This window comes from Dendrobates tinctorius, unplaced genomic scaffold (assembly GCF_039654945.1).
Source record: "Dendrobates tinctorius isolate UK_male_01 unplaced genomic scaffold, ASM3965494v1 ptg000257l, whole genome shotgun sequence".
NCBI classification, from domain to species: domain Eukaryota; kingdom Metazoa; phylum Chordata; class Amphibia; order Anura; family Dendrobatidae; genus Dendrobates; species Dendrobates tinctorius.
The window spans coordinates 3,983,564-4,011,111 of NW_027361924.1; the positions used below are offsets into that span (position 1 = coordinate 3,983,564).

Genomic DNA, 27,548 nt, shown 5'->3' on the forward strand with positions numbered 1-27,548 from the left:
TATGTATACGAGATCCACCGTACATGGCGGCTGCTGTAGTTATGTATACGAGGTCCACCGTACATGGCGGCTGCTGTAGGTATATATACGAGGTCCACCGTACATGGCGGCTGCTGTAGTTATGTATACGAGGTCCACCGTACATGGCGGCTGCTGTAGTTATGTATACGAGGTCCGTCGTACATGGCGGCAGCTGTAGTTATGTATACGAGGACCATTGTACATGGCAGCTGCTGTAGTTATGTATACGAGGTCCACTGTACATGGCGGCTGCTGTAGGTATATATGAGAGGTCCACCGTACATGGCGGCTGCTGTAGTTATGTATGCGAGGTCCACCATACGTGGCTGCTACTGTAGTTATGTATACAGTATGAGGTCCACCGTACGTGGCGGCAGCTGTAGTTATGTATACGAGGTCCACCGTACATGGCGGCAGCTGTAGGTATATATACGAGGTCCACCGTACATGGCGGCTGCTGTATTTATGAACACGAGGTCCACCGTACATGGCGGCTGCTGTAGTTATGTATACGAGATCCACCGTACATGGCGGCTGCTGTAGTTATGTATACGAGGTCCACCGTACATGGTGGCTGCTGTAGTTATGTATAAGAGGTCCACCGTACATAGCGGCTGCTGTAGTTATGTATACGAGGTCCACCATACATGGCGGCTGCTGTAGTTATATATACGAGGTCCACCGTACATGGCGGCTGCTGTAGGTAAATATAAGAGGTCCACCGTACATGGCGGCTGCTGTAGTTATGTATACGAGATCCACCGTACATGGCGGCTGCTGTAGTTATGTATACAAGGTCCACCGTACATGGCGGCTGCTGTAGGTATATATACGAGGTCCGTCGTACATGGCGGCAGCTGTAGTTATGTATACGAGGACCATTGTACATGGCAGCTGCTGTAGTTATGTATACGAGGTCCACTGTACATGGCGGCTGCTGTAGGTATATATGAGAGGTCCACCGTACATGGCGGCTGCTGTAGTTATGTATGCGAGGTCCACCATACGTGGCTGCTACTGTAGTTATGTATATGAGGTCCACCGTACGTGGCGGCAGCTGTAGTTATGTATACGAGGTCCACCGTACATGGCGGCAGCTGTAGGTATATATACGAGGTCCACCGTACATGGCGGCTGCGGTATTTATGAACACGAGGTCCACCGTACATGGCGGCTGCTGTAGGTATATATAAGAGGTCCACCGTACATGGCGGCTGCTGTAGTTATATATACAAGGTCCACCGTACATGGCGGCAGCTGTAGTTATGTTTACGAGGTCCACCGTACATGGCGGCTGCTGTAGTTATGTATACGAGGTCCACCGTACATGGCGGCTGCTGTAGTTATATATACGAGGTCCACCGTACATGGCGGCTGCTGTAGTTATGTATACGAGGTCCACCGTACATGGCGGCTGCTGTAGTTATGTATACGAGGTCCACCGTACATGGCGGCTGCTTTAGGTATATATACGAGGTCCACCGTACATGGCGGCTGCTGTAGGTATATATGCGAGTTCTTGCTATACATTGCACTGTCTGCAGAAAGCTCCTGAGCTCCCCCTAGTGGCGGCTGCAGGCAGACAGAATGTTGTAATTTCTCTCCAGGTCTCTGCAGGGAATTTGCATCTCTTTGTTGAAAAAAAAAAGAACTCCACCCTCCATACAATAAGCTCGAAAGCCGACCACTTTCGATAATGTCTGGTAAACTTAGGTTTTCCCCAATAGTCATTGTATTGTCTGATCATGTGGAGTTCGCCGGTGTCTAGTCCCAACATGAGCGCGAGAGCTGAGTCACTGGAGCGGGAAACCAGTATTACCAAACCCCTTATAAATGCACCATCCCATGGTGACCACCCACACACCCGGGGCCCGATGAGTCGGGTTGTGGTGCCTGGCGCGGCTCCAGGTGGGTTAAGACAATAATGTCCCTTGCATATATTACAGCGGTATTACAGATGGGGTGGAGCGCGGGTATCAGGAGACAGATCTGCGCTCCGGAGCTGCCGCGCTGGGAAGGGACGTCTCTTCATAGATGTTGTTATCGTCTATCATGTAAAAGATCTCTGAGTTATTCATTAGCAATGCTAAGAATAGAGCGCAGGGCTTGTCCTGTGTTTAAAATGCTAATTGCCCTATGATTTAATAACTGATTCCAATCTGGGCAGCGGCAATTAAAGGGAATGCTCACGTAAAGGGGAGTTGCGGCGTGGAGAATATTTTAGAAATATTATACCCAATCTACCCCTTGTTATACAAAACTGTTGGCGTAAATAGACCCCTGTCAGGCTGTAAGACACTTTAAAGGGTTTTTACCCCATATTCATATTATGGTATTATCAGATAGTACAAGTAAAAACAAGCACTTTTGCAATTTACTGTTTATTAAAATTTGTAGCCGTTCTTGAGATATTAACACTTTTCTTTTAGTTTACAGCTCGTTGCCTAGGAGACCGACCACCGCTGCTGTCTGGCTTGTATGCACTGGCTGGGGATTAGGAAGTAAAAGCGTGCTCCCAACGATCCTAGTCAGCTTCAAAACAATGCTTACAAGCTCAAAAGAAAAGAGTTTGTAAGCATTGGGCATGTTGTGCTTTCTAGCAGCGGCGGTCGGTCTCCAAGGCAACGAGCTGTAAACAAACAAAAAAGAAAAATACTGATATCTCAAGAACGGATGAAAATTTTAACAAGCAGTAAATTGCAAAATTGGTTGCATTTACAAGGACAATCTGATAACCATTTATGAAAATGCGTATAACCCCTGTAATCATGCCTTTTTTAACCTAACCGTCAGGGAAACAAAGAGCCTATAAAAGCCAAAATGGGAAACAGTTTTTTAAAAACCCATCCAATTACAAAGATGACTTTATGCATTTAAGTAAAAAAAATAAAAAAAAAAATATTCAAAGCATCTCGATTTATTCAGGAAAGTATCTACTCCAGCCTCAGCTATTAACCTGTTAAATGCCCCTGTCAATCTGTGACAGCGACATTTAATGTGCACCGGTACGGGGGCGCATCATTCCACGTGTCCATGACATGATCGAGGGGCGTCAATGAGTCACCATGGCGGCCGAGGGTCTGCAACTGCAGCCGGCACTCATAGCAGACCATGATTTTTTCTCTACATAGCAATAGTGTGGTAGAAGAAACAATCAGACGATCGCAGGTTAAGGGGACTATTAAATACGGTAGAAAGGAAAATATGACAAAAATAAAAAATATATATATACAGTAAAAATACAAATCACCCCTGTTTTTCCCCCATTAAAAATAGAGAAATTAAAAATTTAAAAAATACATATATTTGATATTGTTTTCTTAAAAGTCCGATCCGATAATTTCTGGGGTTTTTTTTCACCATTTAAATTAAAAAAAAAAAAAAACTACTATATATGTTTGGTATCTGCATAATCACACTGTCCTGGGGAATTACATTGTCAGGTCAGTTATACCGTAAAGTTAATATTGTTAATAAAAAAAAAGAAAAAACAATTGCAGAATTGCGCTTTTTTCAATATTTTGCCGCACTTGGATTTTTTTTTCTCGCTTTCCAGTACATCATGTGTAAACATAAACAATGTCATGTAAAACTACAACTCGCCCGGCAAACAACAAGCCATCATGCGACTATGGGGACAGAAGAATAAAAAAGTTATGGTTTTGGGAAGAAGGGGAGGAAAAAGCAAAAGCACAAAAAAAGGAGAATTCCCCCCTTCAGGAAGTTAATGGTCATCTGAGGAAGGTTTGGCCGCGCTGAATGAATTTGGGCAAATAATAATAATAATAATAAATGTTATTTCTATAGCGCCGACATATTCCGCAGCACTTTACATTTCGGAGGGGATTTGTACAGACAATAGACATTACAGCATAACAATAATCACATAGATTATGACAGATACCAAGAGGAGTGAGGGCCCTGCTCGCAAGCTTACAGTCTATGAGGAAAGAGGTAGACACGAAAGGTGGGTGGTAACAGTTGCCCTGATTGTATGGACCAGCCATAATGTTAAGTGTGTGACAGTACGGACACAGAGGGCTAATGGATGCATAAAGCATGTGGGAACATGATGCGGGGAACCTGGTTATGGTAAAACTTTTTGCTGTGCCACACAGGGATAGATTAGGTTAATGTGTTGAGGCGGTAGGCCAGTCTGAATAAATGCGTTTTCAGGACACGCTTAAAATTGTGGGGATTGGGGACTAATCGTATTGACCTGGGAAGTGCATTCCAAAGAATTGGCGCGGCACGTGTAAAGTCTTGGAGACGGGAGTGGGAGGTTCTGATTATTGAGGATGCTAACCTCAGGTCATCAGCAGAACGGAGGGCGCGGGTAGGGTGGTATACTGAAACAAGGGAGGAGATGTAGGGTGGTGCTGAGCCATGGAGGGCTTTGTGAGTGAGGGTAATAAGTTTATACTGAATTCTGGAGTGGATGGGTAGCCAGTGTAATGACTGGCACAAGGTAGAGGCATCGGTGTAACGATTGGTGAGGAATATGATCCTGGCTGCAGCATTCAAGACAGATTGGAGAGGGGAGAGTTTGGTAAGAGGGAGACCGATTGGAAGAGAGTTACAATAGTCGAGACGAGAATGAATAAGAGAAACAGTAAGAGTTTTTGCAGAGTCAAAGGTAAGAAAAGGTCGAATTCTAGAAATGTTTTTGAGGTGCAGATGACAAGAGCGAGCCAGTGATCGAATGTGGGGGGCAAAGGAAAGCTCGGAGTCAAGTATGACCCCAAGACAGCGGGCCTGTTGCTGGGGAGTAATAGTGGAACCACACACAGAAATGGCAATTTCGGGTATAGGTACATTAGTAGAGGGAGGAAACACCAGGAGTTCAGTCATCAAATCATCAAGATCCGCTGCTGGCAGCTCCTGTGTGATCACCGACCAATGATGTCCCAGATTTCTGCACGATACTGAATCAATTGAAATTTTTCCAAATTTTTTTTTACGTTTTTCCATTATTTGCAGATCAAGAATATGTCTATCCATCCTGTGATTTACATAATTCCTTGTTTTTCCTTCTTGGTGTTACAGTTTCTTTGTTGATGAGTGTGTGTATATATATATAATATATATATGTCGCGTTTTAGTAGCGGGAACCCACACTTGTCCGTAACATGCACACAGTGGTTGCGTGGCACGGCGGATGGAGTTACCACCACGCGTGATGGCTCGTGACCTTTCCTAAAAACATTTTGATCGATGCACAACGATCATGTATTGTTTTTTCATCCAATTCCATTCATTCCTCCCTGTAGCGATGTCATTGCCTGTCCTGGTTGCTCAATAACAATAATCAATCACAATGTTCCCATCTGTAGACTCTTCGTTCCTCGGAACCTTCACTAGGAGATGAAATTGTAGTGTATCACGCTCCACCTCATGTCACCTGCCAAAACACAGCGCTCGTATTCCCAGATCGAGGACGTACAGTAATTAGCTCACCGGAAAGTTTCATAAAACATAAACATGCAAAGTGTTATTCCAAGGGAGATGAAGTCAAGACAAATAGTGTTAAGTCATCTGTGTAGTCATCTCAGGATACATTGGTGGCCCCTGGTGAACTAATAAACAATCAAAGGAGTCAAATAGGGTTACGGCCAATGAAAGAATTGTAGCGGAGATCGGGGATGGCTGGGGGTTAAGGATCAACCTTGTAGAAGTCTTGCAGAAATCTCTTCTAGATGACTGAGCCTCAATAAGGCAGTGGGTCTTGGAAAACAGCAGTGGGGAAAAGCTCGTGGTGCAGTCAGTTGCCTTCCACAAAAAAACAGATTGTCTGCCAAACAATCCTATCTTCTTTGGCAGCATTAGTGCTGGATATACATTAGTCCAGCTAAGACATCACTAAATGGCTCACTGGAGGGTGGTCTGGCAGCCAAGTTTAGTATACATGGACTTTGAATATTCTTCTAGAGTCTATAACTTATTAGAGGACAACCGTGTCCTACCACAACCAACGATGACCAAGAATGTGGCCCATCCAGTGACCAAGGGTGACATGTGGCCCATAAAAATGCAGGATCCAACTTCCATAGGCACCCAAACATGGGAGGAGGAATGCAATCAAGGGGTCACACCATCCTTCTCTTCCTTGGAGTTAAAAGATTCCAAACTTCTTTCCTACAATAGAAGGGAGCAATGACGTGAACCAGGGGGTCTTATCCCAACTTTGATTTGGGTCTTCGAGCCTGTGGTACCTGGTGAAAAACCTTATTCTTAAATTCAACTTCCGTTGACCTTATGGTGTTTCTTCAGAAGGTCCCATCTACTCCTTGGGTGGTGAAGCTTCTCATTGATACGTTCATGACTTTTTCCATTGTCTCCATCCATCTTGGTGTTAACAGTCCTCTTAGCTTTTTTTTTTTCCTTACAACTCCTCCCATTATATCACTCTTTTACAATTAGCTCGGTCCTAAAATAATATATCCAGGAGATGATAAATCTTCAGTCTGAGTGATGATGGGGTGAATAATGGAGAGGGCAACCTCTATTGGAGCTACTTGTGGACCTTCATAGCGATACAAACATGAAAGTTGTTGCCTCTGTTAAGACCATTATTGGATCCAGTCATATAAGATGTTTTCACAATGTACCAGGGCCTTCATCAGGTAAACTGTGACATGCTACAGGAAAAAATAACATGTACAACTGCCTTCAAACACGATGCCTTGTGCAATTTTTTCAGCACCATTACACAGGACCACCCACCAAATGGGCAAAACACTGGTTTCGGCAACGAGGTGTGCAATCTGACCTTTTCCATTAGCCAAGATGACATCTCCAAGGTGAACGCACATCTAAACATTTGCACCTAGTATGTATGCTTTACCACAACCAGCTCTACTTACTACGCTGACCTATCACCTTTTATGCTCATCCTCACTTTCTATTTCCATAAAGTGTTGATTCAGTCTTCTTGAGATCTTCAATCTGACCTCTAAACAAATAATCTTGGTTTAGGCAGGGGAACTCTAGTTTCTAATGCTGTCTGTATATCGGGAAGATTGCTGTCACCAAGGTTGGACTGGACCTTCGGTATATTGGAGGAACCTCAGGTGGGCTCCTACTCAATAATTATTCCTAAATGTTCAGCAGAAGACAGTCACACTTGAAGTTAGTCTCAGAGCCCATCACTTTCCTACTAGGGTCTATTGCTTACGAGATTTGCAAATAACCTATTAGATCTTGATATAGTTGAGCGCGACTTGTATAGATGGCGGGTGGCCTCCTGAATCATCTCCTCAGGCGATCCCATGGATGGCTTGTTTAATCCCATATTGGGAGGAATTGCTCTTCAGCAGATTACTGCCACCTCCATAACCAGAGAGGTGAGAAGATTTTTTGCCCTTGGATGTGACATGGTGGTGCTCCCTCCTTGGCTTTGATCCATGATGTCGGGGATTAACCACATCAATGGTGACACTAATCTGTGCATTGTGTTTTACATCCTATAAAACATTAATGACGGCTGTCATGTGAGCTCACAGTTTAGACATGCTTTAAAGCTGGAGCAGCTGCTGCCCGAACCTCATGTGCCTACAGCTTTGCTTCCTCTGCTCCCCCGCTCTATAGTGCAGACAGATTTTGCTGCAAAAACAAACATGGATCCAAGAAACTTACGTGAGTCATCATCATCATCCAACCCTATTCCTTCATAGACCAGCTCATGGTTTTTATAATTTGTGGCACGCCATTGTTGCTCAATAATCTGCTACTTGTCTTCATTTTACGCGGCTCTCACCACTTATTAATAATGGGTGTGATCACTTTTGCAGGTAAGGCTTAAGACAAATGTTTCAATGGAAAAGCCAATCTAATCCTTGACCGAAGAAGGAGCTATTGCCATCTTTACAGCGGCTTTCTTCCTCCTGATCGGCAATCACTGCGGGATCACATTACAGCAATATTGTCCTTCCAGTACTATGGCCTCTCGCAAGACCACACACGGCCATCTTTAACCCAGATCTGTCAGGGAGCGGTAAGATATGTGCAGTAATTATAGAAATCACGAGTCAGGAAATTAGAAAAAAAATTCCCCTTGTGAATGATAGCGAGTGCGGAGCGAGTTGAAACAACATCCAGGCCGAGCCGAGAAGCAGATTAGTCACCAGGAAATGTCTGTCCTGAGCGGGTAGATGCCGCAGACTGCAGACACAGCGCCCTCTACAGGTACCACCGCCTGGTCACAGCGGGGGCAGCCATGTTGGCGGAGGCAGTATTGGAATTGCACCATATAGAAATATAGAACATGTGATCAAGTTCAAGTCCCATAAAGAGATTAAAAAAATGGGTTTAAATATACTTCATGCATTAAAAAAAAACAAAAACGAAAATCTAGCATCAACTTAGAAGTTACTTTTCTTTATTTGTCTTGGGACTAAAAAAAAAAAAAGTATTTAGAATGATCTGAAGCATTAAAAAGTATTACAAAAAGAACAACTTAGAATCAACTTGGAAATTACTTTATTCGTCTCGTATCAATCAACTTTTTTGTGCAAAATTCTTCTGGAGCAGGCGATTAAAATTTTGAGCAAAATACCCAATAAACCTTTGTTTATTTTTGTTGTTTACCTTATTTTGCACCTTTTTAGAGCAAAAAGTTGCCAACTAAAACACAAAAAAAATTCCAGTCTTGTTAAAAAAAATAATAAATTGCAACGTTTTAAAAAGTCACAATTAATGAACTCGGTCGCAAATAGCTGGGGGAGAGAAAAAAAAACATAAAAAAAGAAAACCCAAACAGGCGAACCATATATAAAATTCTTTTTAAAAAGGTGCAAATTAAAAGAAGAATTTGGTGCATAAATAAGAGGAAAAAAAAGACACAAAAGCAGTAATGAAATGGAGTAGACATAAACCAAAATAAAAAAAGATGTTTGATATTTACGCGTCCGTAAAAGTCTAACTATAAAGTTAATTTACCCGCGCGATGAAGAAATTCAAAAGGCCAGAATTGCGGTTTTTCGGTCACTGCGTCTCTCTAGAAAAAGCAATAAAAAAAGGGTCAAAATGTCATCTGTACCCCAAAAAGATATTTATCAAAAAGTCTTGGAAAATAAAAACAGTTATGGTTCTTGGAAAAGAGGAGGAAAAAAATAAATTGGTGGCTCTGGAAGGGACTGAGAGTGAATGATGGAGGGTCTCAATCCATACAGAGATTTCGGGGACTTATAGTGAAGGGGTGAGAACAGCGCCCCCCACACCCAGGCGCTTACACCAGGAGCTTCCACAGACCTTTATCCACCCATGACTGTGCTTGGAATCACTTCACCGATCAATTACCCATCACCTCTAGAAAGTTCTGAGAAATCTTCTCCAGACAAGGAAGTGAAGAGGAGCCGTCGCTTTTTGGCTAATCCGTCCTGTCAGTCGCGCATCTTCTTTACCTTTATTATGTCACAGTTATATCATCTCGATGTCAGATTAATTTCCATGGTTCCTCTGTTTATTTGTGATCGGGGATATTCTGTGATGAGATTGGGGGAAGAGATGGCAGAATGTGAAAAATGGCCTCTGAAATAACATCAGTACACATAGCAGAGCGGAGCTCGTCGCGTAGGTCAGTGGTTTTTATTCCTTTTGCCACCGGGGTCCTGAGGTTGTTCTCCAGTTTGCGTGGTCTTTCTCCTTCTCCCTACAAACCTCCAGAAACATACCGGAATATCAATTGTGAGCCACAATGGGGTCAGTGACCGCTATGATTCGATGTCACTCTGTACAGCATCTTTATGGAGCTTGTGCACTGGGCACCGTCATGGGGAACAGAAAAGGGTCTTCCCCAAACTGTTCCCACAAAGCTGAAGATACAACTGTCCACAATGTCTTGTGCCGGGGCCCCTGATAGCAGCCCATAGCATTATCCTCCTCCACCATACAGGGGGTACAATGCATTCATGGGGTAACATCCTCCTGGAATCACCAAACCCAGACTCCTCCATCAGACACAGATTGAGAAGTGTGACCCGTCACTGAACAGAACACGTCTCCTCCAGAGTCCAGTGGTGGCGGCTTTATACCACTCCATCCGACGCTCGTCATTGTGCTTGGTGATGTATGGCTGCATGCAGCTGCTCGGCCATGAAGCTCCCAGTGGGGGGCGCAGTGTTTGTGCTATTACCAAAGTAGGTTTGGACTCTGCAGTTATGGGGTCAGTAGAGTATTGGTGACTTTTCCACCTTTTGCTCCTCAGCACTAGTCCCCCCCGCTCTGTAATGTTGCTGGGTCTCCACTTTGTGGCTGAGTTGCTGCGGTTCCTTCCACTTCTCAATAATATCACTCACAGGTGATGGGGGAAGATTTAGGAGTGATAAATGTCATGAATGGACCTGCTACCCCGGTGCACCGCCGGCCATTCTGTCACATGGTGGTAAATGCAGACGGCATGTGGGGGGCCAGAGGTTATATACCGGGGGCGAGGGTCAGGATGTCATACACTGGAGGAGCGAGGGGCTGGATGTTATTCATCGGGGCGAGGGGCCGGGCCAAATGTTATTCACTGCAGGCGGGAGGCCAGATGTTATACACCAGGGGAGTGAGGAGCCAGATGTTATACACCAGGGGCGAGGGTCCGGGACGAATGTTATACACTGGGGACGATGGGAATGAATGACCACCCGAAATTCACTGATTAAGTAGGGTCTTATACCTTGCCCATATTACAATATACTGTATGGAGAAATCTGATTTTTGCATAGGACTGCAGCTAGGTAATCCTACTGCATGCTCTTAAAGGGGTTGCACAGCACCTGCAGTTGAGAGACGTTGCTGCACTGAGCGCGCTGAAGCAACTACGGGACGTTCAGCAGGTATCACGCACACGTCCCAGCACAATCCTGTAGACTGAAGCCCTTTTGCACCTTTTTTATGTTTTCTCAAAAAAAAAAAAGGAAATACTTGCAGGCAATGGAAGAAGCCATCAGATTGCCATCATTAGCCATTTTGATGGTCGCAAAACCTTGCAGCAGTCCTATGCAAGTGATTGCAGAATCCACTGCGTCAGTCCTCCCCTGCAATAAGCCGATGATCACTTCACAGCTCGGGTTTGTGGCCTCCCAATTCCATGATCCGTCTATAGAGAACAGTAGCAGAGTTGCCCAATCCACACCCACTCAGATAATTCCACAGGATTTGTTTCATCTTTCACCATCACCAAATGGTGTTTGTTAATGAGCCCACAACACCCAGCGTATAAAGCCTTTATCATCGGGTCACAGCCCTGCGCCTCATTATCCTTCATTTTACCTACAGCTTCATATAATGAGATGAGCCGGAGCCCAAGTGACGTCATGTACAGAACCGCAGAGAATTATCGGTATCGTCAGAGGTTACTGCCGCCACATTACAAATATTCACTTACAAAAATAGATTTTGGGTCGCAGAATTTTATTTTATGCCCCAAAAATTGGTATTCTGAGGCAGTATTGAGTGTTTTTGCATCCCAATTTTTTTGTTTTGTTATAGAATAATTTTTTTTTTTGTATTTATATATGTGTATAATTTATATCGTCTTCTCATTTTTCTTCCTGGAAAGGAAACATTCTCAAAATGATTAAAAAACAGATAAATGATGAGTGACGATAAGACCACAAATAATATACAGACCGTGGAGGTGACCAGAGGGGTGCAGATGATGCAGATACTAACTGGAGCCCAAAGGTGCAATATGAAGCTCCTAGGCCTAAGTGCAAAATTGGTAATGGGGTCCACAGCTACTAGGGTCGTGCTGTTGTATTCCTATGGTGCAACAGCGGTGGCCTCTACAGCACGGCAGCTGTCAGAACATGACGGTAATTGTAGTTCTGGCAGGAGAGGCCCAGGTTGCTTGCCCATGCCTACAATTTGGATCCAGAGCCGCAGCCATTACTATGACCACAAGACGATTGACACCCGTCCTTGATAAGAGCGGTCCGATGATTGCTTGTTTTCATTATTACCAGTATGATAATGTCGTTAGTTTTCCAATAGAACTGCTTTCCATGATCCTAAACTCCTTATTACGAAGCTTGGATCGTATCGTCGTGCCAGGTTGTTTTTTCGCAATTTTTTTGGAGGGGAAAACTAGTAGGAGCCAAACATTTATGAAACACTTATTGTGATTCATAATCAACAGAACGAGAGTCAGAGTGACATCAATGTTATAAAAAATGAATTTTGTCATTCCGAAATCCACCCAAAGTTGACTCTTTTCGTGCTTGTTTTCTATTTTCTCTCCAGTTACGGGCACCACGTGCAGCACTTCAAGGTATTGAGGGAGCGAAATGGCACGTACTACCTGTGGGAAATGAAGTTCGGCTCCCTCAATGAGCTGGTGGATTATTACAAGTCGAATTCCATCGCCAAAACCCATCAAGTGCTCCTACGAGACGAGGAGGAGAAGGTAGACATGCTGGGTGGGGGGCTACAATCACAGTATTCTCTGTAGCCATCGTTACTAGCCACATAGACACTATCATTATTTCATTATGGCCTTTTTACTAATTACAACTGAAAGTGAAATCTCCGATTTGTCATCAGCCGTTCAACTAGTTTTTGGGTGAGAGATAACCGGAAGAATACGAGGTACTACTTGGGGTACATCACAGGGGAGCTCGGGTTTTGAGTTAAGCTAAGCAGTTCCTTAATATAACATTAATATTATCATCTTATGCTGGACTCATCTCATATTACCCATTAGGACTTTGAGGATCTTAAATGGTCACTTTGATAAATAGCTAAAATCCGTCTTCGTCAAAACAAGACAGGATACCAGTTCACGAGGGCTCAGATTACAGTTTCCTATTAAAGACTATGCAGAGGGAATTAGGGAGACGCACAGTGAGAGAGAGAATCATAGACACACACTAACTTCTGCTGCAGCTTTCTAGTAAGTGTTTTATCTCACTGGATAGCGGGATTCACAGCTACTCTGCTCTGAACTGCTGTTTAATGCCCTCCTTGTCTCTGCTTCTAAACTTGAGCTACACAGAAACAGAAGAGCAGGAATACATTGTGTCTGTGGTAGTCTCCACCCACTAGCTCAGAGACAAAGGGAAATTAGAGCCTTAACAGAGGAAATCTGGTGAAAAAAATCAGAATCCACGTCATGTCACAGTCAGTATTATGTGTTATACCTCTTGTACATAGTCACACATGACATCCTATTCTAAAAAGTCACCTGAAAGGATAGATACACCTAATATTTCCCAAGTGACAATCTATATGATAGCCTGTATAGTCTCCCTACCATGCAGGCACATGCTACTATAATGCCTGGGTTAAAAACGCTAAATAGGATATATGTAAAAAAGTCTTGTTTAATCCCCGGTTTTATGTTTCAGCTATTAAATCCTTCTTTTAACGATGAATGGAGCAGTGGTAGGATTTTATCTAGGGTGCATGGAAGCATTGGCAGTCCCCTAAGTTTCCCATTAGACATAAATGTTAGTATATCTGTTTTCTGAGAAGTCCCAGTATAAGGAATAAATGGTTTTCAGACCAAACAAGTACATGGAAAGATTATTCTGCCCATGCAGTAACCAAAAGACACAAGAGGCATAGTTGTAGACCCCATTGCAGTGCCTGTTTTTTTCTAGTTTGTAATCTGCAGGAATAAAGGGGCCCAGAAGAATATTGGTTGACATTTCCTTTTTCTGTATTCCTATCAGACCTTACATCTTTCTCATAAAGGCTCCAGGCTCTCACGTTACATGCACATAATATATTTGTCTAAAAACATGTTTTCACCAAAGTGTGCAACGAGTGTACTGGCGTGTGTGTAATATGGGCAGGTCACAATGCCTGGAGCATGTAAATAAGTGTAATGATTACACTGCGATTTTAGTGGTTGAATACCTCCCTGAATTATATAGCTAGGGATTGTTACTTATAAAAGGCAACGTTGCCATCTGATTGGCTTTGGTGTTTTAGCACAATAATGACAATGCTCTGCAGCCAGGGCTTTTATTACACCCTGGAATGTGCTTGTAAACATCAGCAAAACAAAAAGGAATTGAGATTAAAACTTTCAACTTCTTCTCCTATACACAGGGGTGCAGCGTTGCATCCCTTTATTGTCCAGATGAATTATTGTTTGATGGCTCTCTTGTGAGAAAAGCTTCTCTTTTTGTGACCCCGTAACAACCCTTTCTATTCTTGTTCTCTGGTAGTTCAGAGTTGTCATAGGGACACTGGGCTTCATACATGACATACATGGTGGATGATAATTTTCCCTTTTTCGCAACTTTTATTTGACACTTATGTCCAGTGTTTGGGCTCCCTAACTGGGACTGTGCATGCATTCACTGTATATGCTACGTTAAGGTTGGACACCCCCTACCCGTATTCAGTTCACTATACCCTAAACTTTTCGGAGCCCTTTAAACATATTTTCGCATTTATGCCTGGAAATATACGTGAAGTTTCACTTCTTGTATCGCAACAGCCACCGCCTACTGCCAGTTACACTCATGGGACCTTACAGGTTGTGGCCACAGGTGGGGTCAGCCAGGCATGATAAGCGTATTAACTCTTATTTCATCACCACCATGTTCTATATGACTGATACTGCAGTACAGGAATTAAATTTAGTCTTATGGAAGTCAGAATATCAAATATTCTGGATTATTCAATGGGCAGAATGTAAAACGGTTCGGAGTTGGGTCCGATACACAGTAAATCAAACAGTTCATGCACCGTGCAATTTATGGCCTGTATTTGTGGGCGGTGATGTTATGGTGTACTTTCCCTTTAAATAATAACACCATGGGTCTTCCTAGTGTACACTAGTTCTTGCAGATTTTACCCCACTTTATTCTGTGCCCACGTGACCAGATACACATGTTTTAGTCAGCTCCTGCTCTATGATTATCGCCTCGTGTCCCCCCCAGGGCCCGGTGTAATAAAAGTGCAGGATTATTAACAACTGGCGTATTCATTAGAACTAGCATTCTCCAGAATCACCTCACACCTGGCAGGACATCAAATGTTTAACATCTGTTTTTCAGCATCAATTAATTTACAATAATGAAGAAAATGGAAGCTCCCTCCCCGGCCACAGGGCTGCAAGCCACGCTGGGATTGTGAAAGTTATGAGCCGAGATTGACGGCTGTGAAGGACAATGTTTTATCTGATGCAATCTCTTAAGCAATTAAGACAGAGAACTCACCACCTCCTGATATATACACACACATATATGTATATATATAAAGTCCCTCCATGTAACTCAAGAAAAAAAGTATTAAGATTTTCTATCAACATTTTGAGTTTACTTCCTAAAGCTCCTCTACTGTAACAAGTGAGTTTTATATATGTTTCCTGCTAGTCCAATAATAATAACAATGTCTTATAAACTGGAATCAGTCTGGTCTCAATAAAACCGGTCTACTGAACAATATGAGAAATGTCAGATTTTCAAGGATTAAAGTCTTTATTTTGGTAAAAGTGCTGGTAGGACTTCATAAATATAGGGTTAAAGAAAACAGATGCCTTTAATTTAATAATGCCGCTAAACTTACATTGTAAGCCTCTTCCAATTTGTGGGGTGATATTTGCTCCCATTATGGTACCGATTTTATATTTGTAATTCAGCTTTAAACTGTGCTTAAACTCAAACATGCATGGATCCCAAACTGTGTTCTTATATCAGAACCCCTTTTTTCATTGATGCGGTTATCATCGGTGCAAACTAGTATAGAAAAAAATTATTTCCTCTATTGACAGCTTCAGATGGGGCTACATAAGGTGGCTGTCAGCCAAAATATATATTTTTTCTTTTCGGTTCATACCGTCCTCCAGCCAAAATAGGACTATGTAACTCTGCAGGAGACTGGCTGATGTACATTTTTTTTGCTGATTCTGTTCAATGTATAGGGAGTGGTTGTAGTCACGTGTTAGATAAAGATAAAGACGTCTGGGAGCAGCCATAGCCTTAAGCTCTCTGGGAAATAAAACAGTATTTTTGTGCTTTCTTGAGTCACGTGTCTTTCACAAAATAAAATGAAATTCGAAAATAGAAAAAGCATCTATATCTAAAAATATAAAGCGAGGCATATAATGTATTAACGTGTCTTAGATGAACCAAACATCTCACCCATGAACGTCCCCAGTTCATTCCACCAGCTGATTTCCTGTGATGGAATTGTAGATGCTAGTTATGTTCTGTCTTCTGTTCCAACAGAGAATGAAGCAGTTTGTCCAGGCTCAGTACAACTTCATCTCGGAGAAATCATCAGAACTGTCTTTTCAACGAGGAGATATAATCGAAGTCATGGACAATTCGGATCCCAATTGGTGGAGTGGAAGAATTTCCGGAAGGACTGGTCTTTTTCCTAGGAACTATGTCAACCAGATCCACCAGTGACCGCCATTGTCAGGATCATACTTCCAGTGGAGGAGACCATTCTTTGATAAGAGGCAGCCACTTAGATAAGGTGGAGAACATTATGTCTGAGCTCAATATATCTTTTCTTCATTCTCGCAAGAGACTTTCAAAAAGAAAGGGTTATTTTACATTTTTGGAGGTGGTTATTAAATCTGTTCTAACCGCAGACCTACAATGATCATTACATAATGGATATATGGTTTATAGATTTAGACTTGGCTTCCAATTTTTTGCTGTCAAGACTAGTCCACCCCATAGTTTCAAGGATTGGCCTTCCTCAAGTTGGGCCACCTAGGTATAGGCTTTTATAGAAGAACTATAGCGGAAGAATCGTCCAAAAATGTCGAAAAGTCATTTAAAGTTTATCGGGGGTCAATAAATGGACAGATCTCGCCAATCATCAGATTCAACGTGATCTACCGCTCTATGGCCGTTACTATACCCCTTCCGAAATATTGTACTTAGTGTGGTTGCTTTACAACCTCTGTGTCACATTATAATGGATTCTGTGGGTTAAATTCTTACTTTTACTACCCAACCATAAACGGGGAGCGCCACATTTAGGGCACGGGTCTTACCGAGTGTGAACTGACAAGTTGTGTTAATTCAAACCTGAGTTTTTGCCTTCTTCTTGTATATCAGGCATCCATCTTTTCTACCACATGAGCCCACGAGTTCCCGTAAAGTATCCCACCATAGACGCGGATACTTCTGAACCATGAAAGGACGGATAATAGATTTCTATCATCCGCCAGACCCCAGATGTGTCACTGTAGGTAAGAACCCACCAGAAACCCCCCAAATATATGAAGCCTAAAATTACAATATTGTATTATACGGAAACATCGGGGTGTCGTGGCTGGCTGGCAAAAGGAAAGTACATTGCTCCATGAATGTACCCGAGAGAGTGTGGGTGTCTGCATCTGTGTGGACGAGTTATCGGGAAGGACGGGGTGATGACTTCTGGAATCCCGCCAAACTTCCTCTTTCACTGTCTTCGTTCTTTATGCAAAGTAACTACTAAAATTAGAAGAATAGAAAAAAAGGGTCTTGCTTTTTTTGAGAAACAGCGCCACCATTGATCATGGACACTGTGTGGTAGTGCAGCTTATCCCTAGACAATATGAGCTGCAATACCAGACGTGGCTTGTAGATAATTGGGACATGATTTCTGGAAAAAAAAAAGGGGGTTGGGGGGGGGGCAAACCATTTTTTGCAATCCTGGACAATCCTTTCCTTGCTATGTGTTGTTTGATGCCAGTGTCCGGCTGTGGATACGTCCGGCTCAGTGTCGTACAGTCCGGTTCAATAACGGCGCAGCTATGGACGTCATACCCGAGATCTCTGCTTTCTGTCATTTCATTAATTTATGAATTTAATTTATACAGAAAGTATATGGGAACATAATATAACTTGTCAATACACCCTTTATTTGCAGAGACTACAATTCTCTTTTAATGGGAACATTTGATTTAGAATTTTTTTTTTAAATTTGACAATATTTTTTTTTTTTTTTCAGAATACGATCTTTATTAAAAAAACAAAAAACAAAAAAAAAAACTAAACTAGTAATTTTGCAAGGAAAGGTCATACTTCTCAATAGCTGGTCCTAGTACCAATAAACAGGGTGCAGAGAGGCCCCAGTGTCATGGGGCGAAAGCAGCATAAGTGCAAAATACTGATGAACAGCCACTAGAACACCTACCATCCATGGAGGGGGGTGCTGCTTGGTATTATACCTGTCTGCATCTATAATACTAAGCAGCCGCCCCCATGGATGGTCAATGTAGGAGCAATTATTAATCATCACTCTGCACCTGTGCTGCTGCACCATGTAACACAGGGGCCTGTCTACAGTAGATCAGTATCGTCACCAGGTATTGGTACGTGGCTGCTTTTCTGTAATGTTTTTTTTGGGATTTATGTCCTTTTCAGAGAATTGCTTTTAATGTTAGGTAAGGACTTCCAAGATAATGATGGAGGTGGTTGCAAGCTTGTGTATTTTGACCAAAATATCAACTACCAATCCCTCTTTTATCTTTGCAGGATGCAGCCAGGCCCCGTAGTGTTGGTGGGGTAACTGGGGTGTTTGTTCCTGTGCGGTGCACTTACATAGTGCTGGGCAGTTGGCCTGATCTAATAGTATGGAAATAACCTATAGCCTGTCATCCGTCATGGTGCACTACACGTATAAGTGTGACTGGAGCTGTATACAAGTCGTTTCCGTGTGCATTATTAGTACTAAGCAGCCATGAATGATGGGTGTGTGACCGGCTGTTCCCCAGTATTTGGCCTTTTACCACTGGGGCCTGTCTGCACCCTTTAGTACATTGTTATTGTAACCAGGTATTGGTAAATATGGCCTTTTATGATTTTTTTTTATTTGATGTCTTCATCAGTGAGTCACTGGGGCTATTTTAGAGTCATACTTCCTGCTGTTTCCGGAACAGTTTTCAGCAATCTCATCATCTACAGAGACATGTTACAGCAGGTAACACAGGATCCACCACTCACAATGGCTGATGTAACAGCTCACCTCCTCCTCCTCCTGTACAATGACTGATAACACCTCTACATACAGTAGATAACACAGGATCCACCATTCACAATATTATATATCACAGCTCACCTCCTCCTCCTGTACAATGACAGATAACACCTCTATATACAGTAGATAACACAGGATCTACCATTCACAATAGCTGATATCACAGCTCACCTCCTCCTCCTGTACAATGACTGATAACACCTCTACATACAGTAGATAACACAGGATCCACCATTCACAATAGCTGATATCACAGCTTACCTCCTCCCCATCCTGTAAACAGGTTACAATGCTCATTAAACGATAGGGTCAGAGTTGGTTCATTGCTGCTAATGTTCACGTAGCTTTCCATGGGCAGGTGTCTGAACAGTTGGATTTGGGTCCCGCCCTGCCGCCCGACTATTTTGACGTCTGCTGACACATAGTGAGGCTATCTACAGGAGTTCGGGGCCACCCCGATGGGTCACCTTGTCGGATGGCTTTTGCTCTAAGTATCCTGTGTGTTCTCTACAATTCCTTACTTCAGGGTATTTGTTCATTTTGCTTTAGGTTTTGTCTGTTGTTTGGCCACAGTGTGAACGTGCACCTACACACTGCACTTACACCAGGGTCTCGGGCCATCACTGATGGAGAAGGCCGGAGGAGAGCAAGAGCAGATGTTATCATCGCTCCGTTTCAGCAGCGGGGTCGTGACACTGTGGCAGTCACTCGGCAGCGCTGGGCCCCCCGTCCTGTGATATTCCCCCATTACATTATTATACTCAGCTGTCGCTTCATTGTTACAAAGCCTTCAATTGCCAGGAGGAAATATTAGTATAAAACTGCTGACACAGGATCGGGTGCCTATGCCTGCACTGTATATGGAGGGTTACCTGCGTAACACAGAGTCCTGCCTCCGCCTGCACTGTATATGGAGGGTTACCTGCGTAACACAGAGTCCTGCCTCCGCCTGCACTGTATATAGGGGGTTACCTGCGTAATACAGAGTCCTGCCTCCGCCTGCACTGTATATAGGGGGTTACCTGCGTAATACAGAGTCCTGCCTCCGCCTGCACTGTGTATAGGGGGTTACCTGCGTAACACAGAGTCCTGCCTCCGCCTGCACTGTATATAGGGGGTTACCTGCGTAATACAGAGTCCTGCCTCCGCCTGCACTGTGTATAGGGGGTTACCTGCGTAACACAGAGTCCTGCCTCCGCCTGCACTGTATATAGGGGGTTACCTGCGTAACAGAGTCCTGCCTCCGCCTGCACTGTGTATAGGGGGTTACCTGCGTAATACAGAGTCCTGCCTCCGCCTGCACTGTGTATAGGGGGTTACCTGCGTAATACAGAGTCCTGCCTCCGCCTGCACTGTATATAGGGGGGTTACCTGCGTAACAGAGTCCTGCCTCCGCCTGCACTGTGTATAGGGGGTTACCTGCGTAACACAGAGTCCTGCCTCCGCCTGCACTGTATACAGGGGGTTACCTGCATAACACAGAGTCCTGCCTCCGCCTGCACTGTATATAGGGGGTTACCTGCGTAACACAGAGTCCTGCCTCCGCCTGCACTGTATATAGGGGGTTACCTGCGTAACACAGAGTCCTGCCTCCGCCTGCACTGTATATAGGGGGTTACCTGCGTAACACAGAGTCCTGCCTCTGCCTGCACTGTATATAGGGGGTTACCTGCATAACACAGAGTCCTGCCTCCGCCTGCACTGTATATAGGGGGTTACCTGCATAACACAGAGTCCTGCCTCCGCCTGCACTGTATATAGGGAGTTACCTGCGTAACACAGAGTCCTGCCTCCGCCTGCACTGTATATAGGGGGTTACCTGCGTAATACAGAGTCCTGCCTCCGCCTGCACTGTGTATAGGGGGTTACCTGCGTAATACAGAGTCCTGCCTCCGCCTGCACTGTATATAGGGGGTTACCTGCATAACACAGAGTCCTGCCTCCGCCTGCACTGTATATAGGGGGTTACCTGCGTAACACAGAGTCCTGCCTCCGCCTGCACTGTATATAGGGGGTTACCTGCGTAACAGAGTCCTGCCTCCGCCTGCACTGTGTATAGGGGGTTACCTGCGTAATACAGAGTCCTGCCTCCGCCTGCACTGTATATAGGGGGTTACCTGCATAACACAGAGTCCTGCCTCCGCCTGCACTGTATATAGGGGGTTACCTGCGTAACACAGAGTCCTGCCTCCGCCTGCACTGTGTATAGGGGGTTACCTGCGTAATACAGAGTCCTGCCTCCGCCTGCACTGTATATAGGGGGTTAACCTGCGTAATACGGAGTCCTGCCTCCGCCTGCACTGTGTATAGGGGGTTACCTGCGTAAAACAGAGTCGTGCCTCCGCCTGCACTGTATATAGGGGGTTACCTGCGTAACAGAGTGCTGCCTCCGCCTGCACTGTGTATAGGGGGTTACCTACGTAACACAGAGTCGTGCCTCCGCCTGCACTGTATATAGGGGGTTACCTGCGTAACAGAGTCCTGCCTCCGCCTGCACTGTGTATAGGGGGTTACCTGCGTAACACAGAGTCCTGCCTCCGCCTGCACTGTATATAGGGGGTTACCTGCATAATACAGAGTCCTGCCTCCGCCTGCACTGTATATAGGGGGTTACCTGCGTAACACAGAGTCCTGCCTCCGCCTGCACTGTATATAGGGGGTTACCTGCGTAACACAGAGTCCTGCCTCCGCCTGCACTGTATATAGGGGGTTACCTGCATAATACAGAGTCCTGCCTCCGCCTGCACTGTATATAGGGGGTTACCTGTGTAATACAGAGTCCTGCCTCCGCCTGCACTGTATATAGGGGGTTACCTGCGTAACACAGAGTCCTGCCTCCGCCTGCACTGTATATAGGGGGTTACCTGCATAATACAGAGTCCTGCCTCCGCCTGCACTGTATATAGGGGGTTACCTGCATAATACAGAGTCCTGCCTCCGCCTGCACTGTATATAGGGGGTTACCTGCGTAACAGAGTCCTGCCTCCACCTGCACTGTATATAGGGGGTTACCTGCGTAACAAGAGTCCTGCCTCCGCCTGCACTGTATATAGGGGTTACCTGCGTAACACAGAGTCCTGCCTCCGCCTGCACTGTATATAGGGGGTTACCTGCGTAACAGAGTCCTGCCTCCGCCTGCACTGTGTATAGGGGGTTACCTGCGTAACACAGAGTCGTGCCTCCGCCTGCACTGTATATAGGGGGTTACCTGCGTAACAGAGTCCTGCCTCCGCCTGCACTGTGTATAGGGGGTTACCTACGTAACACAGAGTCGTGCCTCCGCCTGCACTGTATATAGGGGGTTACCTGCGTAACAGAGTCCTGCCTCCGCCTGCACTGTGTATAGGGGGTTACCTGCGTAACACAGAGTCCTGCCTCCGCCTGCACTGTATATAGGGGGTTACCTGCATAATACAGAGTCCTGCCTCCGCCTGCACTGTATATAGGGGGTTACCTGCGTAACACAGAGTCCTGCCTCCGCCTGCACTGTATATAGGGGGTTACCTGCGTAACACAGAGTCCTGCCTCCGCCTGCACTGTATATAGGGGGTTACCTGCATAATACAGAGTCCTGCCTCCGCCTGCACTGTATATAGGGGGTTACCTGTGTAATACAGAGTCCTACCTCCGCCTGCACTGTATATAGGGGGTTACCTGCGTAACACAGAGTCCTGCCTCCGCCTGCACTGTATATAGGGGGTTACCTGCATAATACAGAGTCCTGCCTCCGCCTGCACTGTATATAGGGGGTTACCTGCGTAACAGAGTCCTGCCTCCACCTGCACTGTATATAGGGGGTTACCTGCGTAACACAGAGTCCTGCCTCCGCCTGCACTGTATATAGGGGTTACCTGCGTAACACAGAGTCCTGCCTCTGCCTGCACTGTATATAGGGGGTTACCTGCGTAACAGAGTCCTGCCTCCGCCTGCACTGTGTATAGGGGGTTACCTGCGTAATACAGAGTCCTGCCTCCGCCTGCACTGTATATAGGGGGTTACCTGCATAACACAGAGTCCTGCCTCCGCCTGCACTGTATATAGGGGGTTACCTGCATAACACAGAGTCCTGCCTCCGCCTGCACTGTGTATAGGGGGTTACCTGCGTAATACAGAGTCCTGCCTCCGCCTGCACTGTATATAGGGGGGTTACCTGCGTAACAGAGTCCTGCCTCCGCCTGCACTGTGTATAGGGGGTTACCTGCGTAACACAGAGTCCTTCCTCCGCCTGCACTGTATATAGGGGGTTACCTGCATAACACAGAGTCCTGCCTCCGCCTGCACTGTATATAGGGGGTTACCTGCGTAACACAGAGTCCTGCCTCCTCCTGCACTGTATATAGGGGTTACCTGCATAACACAGAGTCCTGCCTCCGCCTGCACTGTATATAGGGGGTTACCTGCGTAACACAGAGTCCTGCCTCCGCCTGCACTGTATATAGGGGGTTACCTGCGTAACACAGAGTCCTGCCTCTGCCTGCACTGTATATAGGGGGTTACCTGCATAACACAGAGTCCTGCCTCCGCCTGCACTGTATATAGGGGGTTACCTGCATAACACAGAGTCCTGCCTCCGCCTGCACTGTATATAGGGAGTTACCTGCGTAACACAGAGTCCTGCCTCCGCCTGCACTGTATATAGGGGGTTACCTGCGTAACAGAGTCCTGCCTCCGCCTGCACTGTGTATAGGGGGTTACCTGCGTAATACAGAGTCCTGCCTCCGCCTGCACTGTATATAGGGGGTTACCTGCATAACACAGAGTCCTGCCTCCGCCTGCACTGTATATAGGGGGTTACCTGCGTAACACAGAGTCCTGCCTCCGCCTGCACTGTGTATAGGGGGTTACCTGCGTAATACAGAGTCCTGCCTCCGCCTGCACTGTATATAGGGGGTTAACCTGCGTAATACGGAGTCCTGCCTCCGCCTGCACTGTGTATAGGGGGTTACCTGCGTAAAACAGAGTCGTGCCTCCGCCTGCACTGTATATAGGGGGTTACCTGCGTAACAGAGTCCTGCCTCCGCCTGCACTGTGTATAGGGGGTTACCTGCGTAACACAGAGTCGTGCCTCCGCCTGCACTGTATATAGAGGTTACCTGCGTAACAGAGTCCTGCCTCCGCCTGCACTGTGTATAGGGGTTACCTGCGTAACACAGAGTCCTGCCTCCGCCTGCACTGTATATAGGGGGTTACCTGCATAATACAGAGTCCTGCCTCCGCCTGCACTGTATATAGGGGGTTACCTGCGTAACACAGAGTCCTGCCTCCGCCTGCACTGTATATAGGGGGTTACCTGCGTAATACAGAGTCCTGCCTCCGCCTGCACTGTGTATAGGGGGTTACCTGCGTAATACAGAGTCCTGCCTCCGCCTGCACTGTGTATAGGGGGTTACCTGCGTAACACAGAGTCCTGCCTCCGCCTGCACTGTATATAGGGGGTTACCTGCATAATACAGAGTCCTGCCTCCGCCTGCACTGTATATAGGGGTTACCTGCGTAACAGAGTCCTGCCTCCGCCTGCACTGTATATAGGGGGTTACCTGCGTAACACAGAGTCCTGCCTCCGCCTGCACTGTATATAGGGGTTACCTGCGTAACACAGAGTCCTGCCTCCGCCTGCACTGTATATAGGGGGTTACCTGCGTAACAGAGTCCTGCCTCCGCCTGCACTGTGTATAGGGGGTTACCTGCGTAATACAGAGTCCTGCCTCCGCCTGCACTGTATATAGGGGGTTACCTGCATAACACAGAGTCCTGCCTCCGCCTGCACTGTATATAGGGGGTTACCTGCATAACACAGAGTCCTGCCTCCGCCTGCACTGTATATAGGGGGTTACCTGCATAACACAGAGTCCTGCCTCCGCCTGCACTGTGTATAGGGGGTTACCTGCGTAACACAGAGTCCTGCCTCCGCCTGCACTGTATATAGGGGGTTACCTGCATAATACAGAGTCCTGCCTCCGCCTGCACTGTATATAGGGGGTTACCTGCGTAACACAGAGTCCTGCCTCCGCCTGCACTGTATATAGGGGGTTACCTGCGTAACACAGAGTCCTGCCTCCGCCTGCACTGTATATAGGGGGTTACCTGCATAATACAGAGTCCTGCCTCCGCCTGCACTGTATATAGGGGGTTACCTGTGTAATACAGAGTCCTGCCTCCGCCTGCACTGTATATAGGGGGTTACCTGCGTAACACAGAGTCCTGCCTCCGCCTGCACTGTATATAGGGGGTTACCTGCATAATACAGAGTCCTGCCTCCGCCTGCACTGTATATAGGGGGTTACCTGCGTAACAGAGTCCTGCCTCCACCTGCACTGTATATAGGGGGTTACCTGCGTAACACAGAGTCCTGCCTCCGCCTGCACTGTATATAGGGGTTACCTGCGTAACACAGAGTCCTGCCTCCGCCTGCACTGTATATAGGGGGTTACCTGCGTAACAGAGTCCTGCCTCCGCCTGCACTGTGTATAGGGGGTTACCTGCGTAATACAGAGTCCTGCCTCCGCCTGCACTGTATATAGGGGGTTACCTGCATAACACAGAGTCCTGCCTCCGCCTGCACTGTATATAGGGGGTTACCTGCATAACACAGAGTCCTGCCTCCGCCTGCACTGTGTATAGGGGGTTACCTGCGTAATACAGAGTCCTGCCTCCGCCTGCACTGTATATAGGGGGGTTACCTGCGTAACAGAGTCCTGCCTCCGCCTGCACTGTGTATAGGGGGTTACCTGCGTAACACAGAGTCCTTCCTCCGCCTGCACTGTATATAGGGGGTTACCTGCATAACACAGAGTCCTGCCTCCGCCTGCACTGTATATAGGGGGTTACCTGCGTAACACAGAGTCCTGCCTCCTCCTGCACTGTATATAGGGGGTTACCTGCGTAACACAGAGTCCTGCCTCCGCCTGCACTGTATATAGGGGGTTACCTGCGTAACACAGAGTCCTGCCTCTGCCTGCACTGTATATAGGGGGTTACCTGCATAACACAGAGTCCTGCCTCCGCCTGCACTGTATATAGGGGGTTACCTGCATAACACAGAGTCCTGCCTCCGCCTGCACTGTATATAGGGAGTTACCTGCGTAACACAGAGTCCTGCCTCCGCCTGCACTGTATATAGGGGGTTACCTGCGTAACAGAGTCCTGCCTCCGCCTGCACTGTGTATAGGGGGTTACCTGCGTAATACAGAGTCCTGCCTCCGCCTGCACTGTATATAGGGGGTTACCTGCATAACACAGAGTCCTGCCTCCGCCTGCACTGTATATAGGGGGTTACCTGCGTAACACAGAGTCCTGCCTCCGCCTGCACTGTGTATAGGGGGTTACCTGCGTAATACAGAGTCCTGCCTCCGCCTGCACTGTATATAGGGGGTTAACCTGCGTAATACGGAGTCCTGCCTCCGCCTGCACTGTGTATAGGGGGTTACCTGCGTAAAACAGAGTCGTGCCTCCGCCTGCACTGTATATAGGGGGTTACCTGCGTAACAGAGTCCTGCCTCCGCCTGCACTGTGTATAGGGGGTTACCTGCGTAACACAGAGTCGTGCCTCCGCCTGCACTGTATATAGAGGTTACCTGCGTAACAGAGTCCTGCCTCCGCCTGCACTGTGTATAGGGGGTTACCTGCGTAACACAGAGTCCTGCCTCCGCCTGCACTGTATATAGGGGGTTACCTGCATAATACAGAGTCCTGCCTCCGCCTGCACTGTATATAGGGGTTACCTGCGTAACAGAGTCCTGCCTCCGCCTGCACTGTATATAGGGGGTTACCTGCGTAACACAGAGTCCTGCCTCCGCCTGCACTGTATATAGGGGTTACCTGCGTAACACAGAGTCCTGCCTCCGCCTGCACTGTATATAGGGGGTTACCTGCGTAACAGAGTCCTGCCTCCGCCTGCACTGTGTATAGGGGGTTACCTGCGTAATACAGAGTCCTGCCTCCGCCTGCACTGTATATAGGGGGTTACCTGCATAACACAGAGTCCTGCCTCCGCCTGCACTGTATATAGGGGGTTACCTGCATAACACAGAGTCCTGCCTCCGCCTGCACTGTGTATAGGGGGTTACCTGCGTAATACAGAGTCCTGCCTCCGCCTGCACTGTATATAGGGGGTTACCTGCGTAATACAGAGTCCTGCCTCCGCCTGCACTGTGTATAGGGGGGTTACCTGTGTAATACAGAGTCCTGCCTCCGCCTGCACTGTATATAGGGGGTTACCTGCGTAACAGAGTCCTGCCTCCACCTGCACTGTGTATAGGGGGTTACCTGCGTAATACAGAGTCCTGCCTCCGCCTGCACTGTATATAGGGGGTTACCTGCATAACACAGAGTCCTGCCTCCGCCTGCACTGTATATAGGGGGTTACCTGCGTAATTCAGAGTCCTGCCTCCGCCTGCACTGTATATAGGGGGTTACCTGCGTAACACAGAGTCCTGCCTCCGCCTGCACTGTGTATAGGGGGTTACCTGCGTAATACAGAGTCCTGCCTCCGCCTGCACTGTATATAGGGGGTTAACCTGCGTAATACAGAGTCCAGCCTCCGCCTGCACTGTGTATAGGGGGGTTACCTGCATAATACAGAGTCCTGCCTCCGCCTGCACTGTATA

At 46.4% G+C, this 27,548-nt stretch overlaps 1 pseudogene; it reads left to right on the plus strand.

Moving 5' to 3' along the window:
• Positions 1–16,600, plus strand: part of LOC141069128 (GRB2-related adapter protein-like) — a 36,882-nt pseudogene extending 20,282 nt beyond the window's left edge.
• The last annotated feature ends 10,948 nt before the right edge of the window (positions 16,601–27,548 follow it).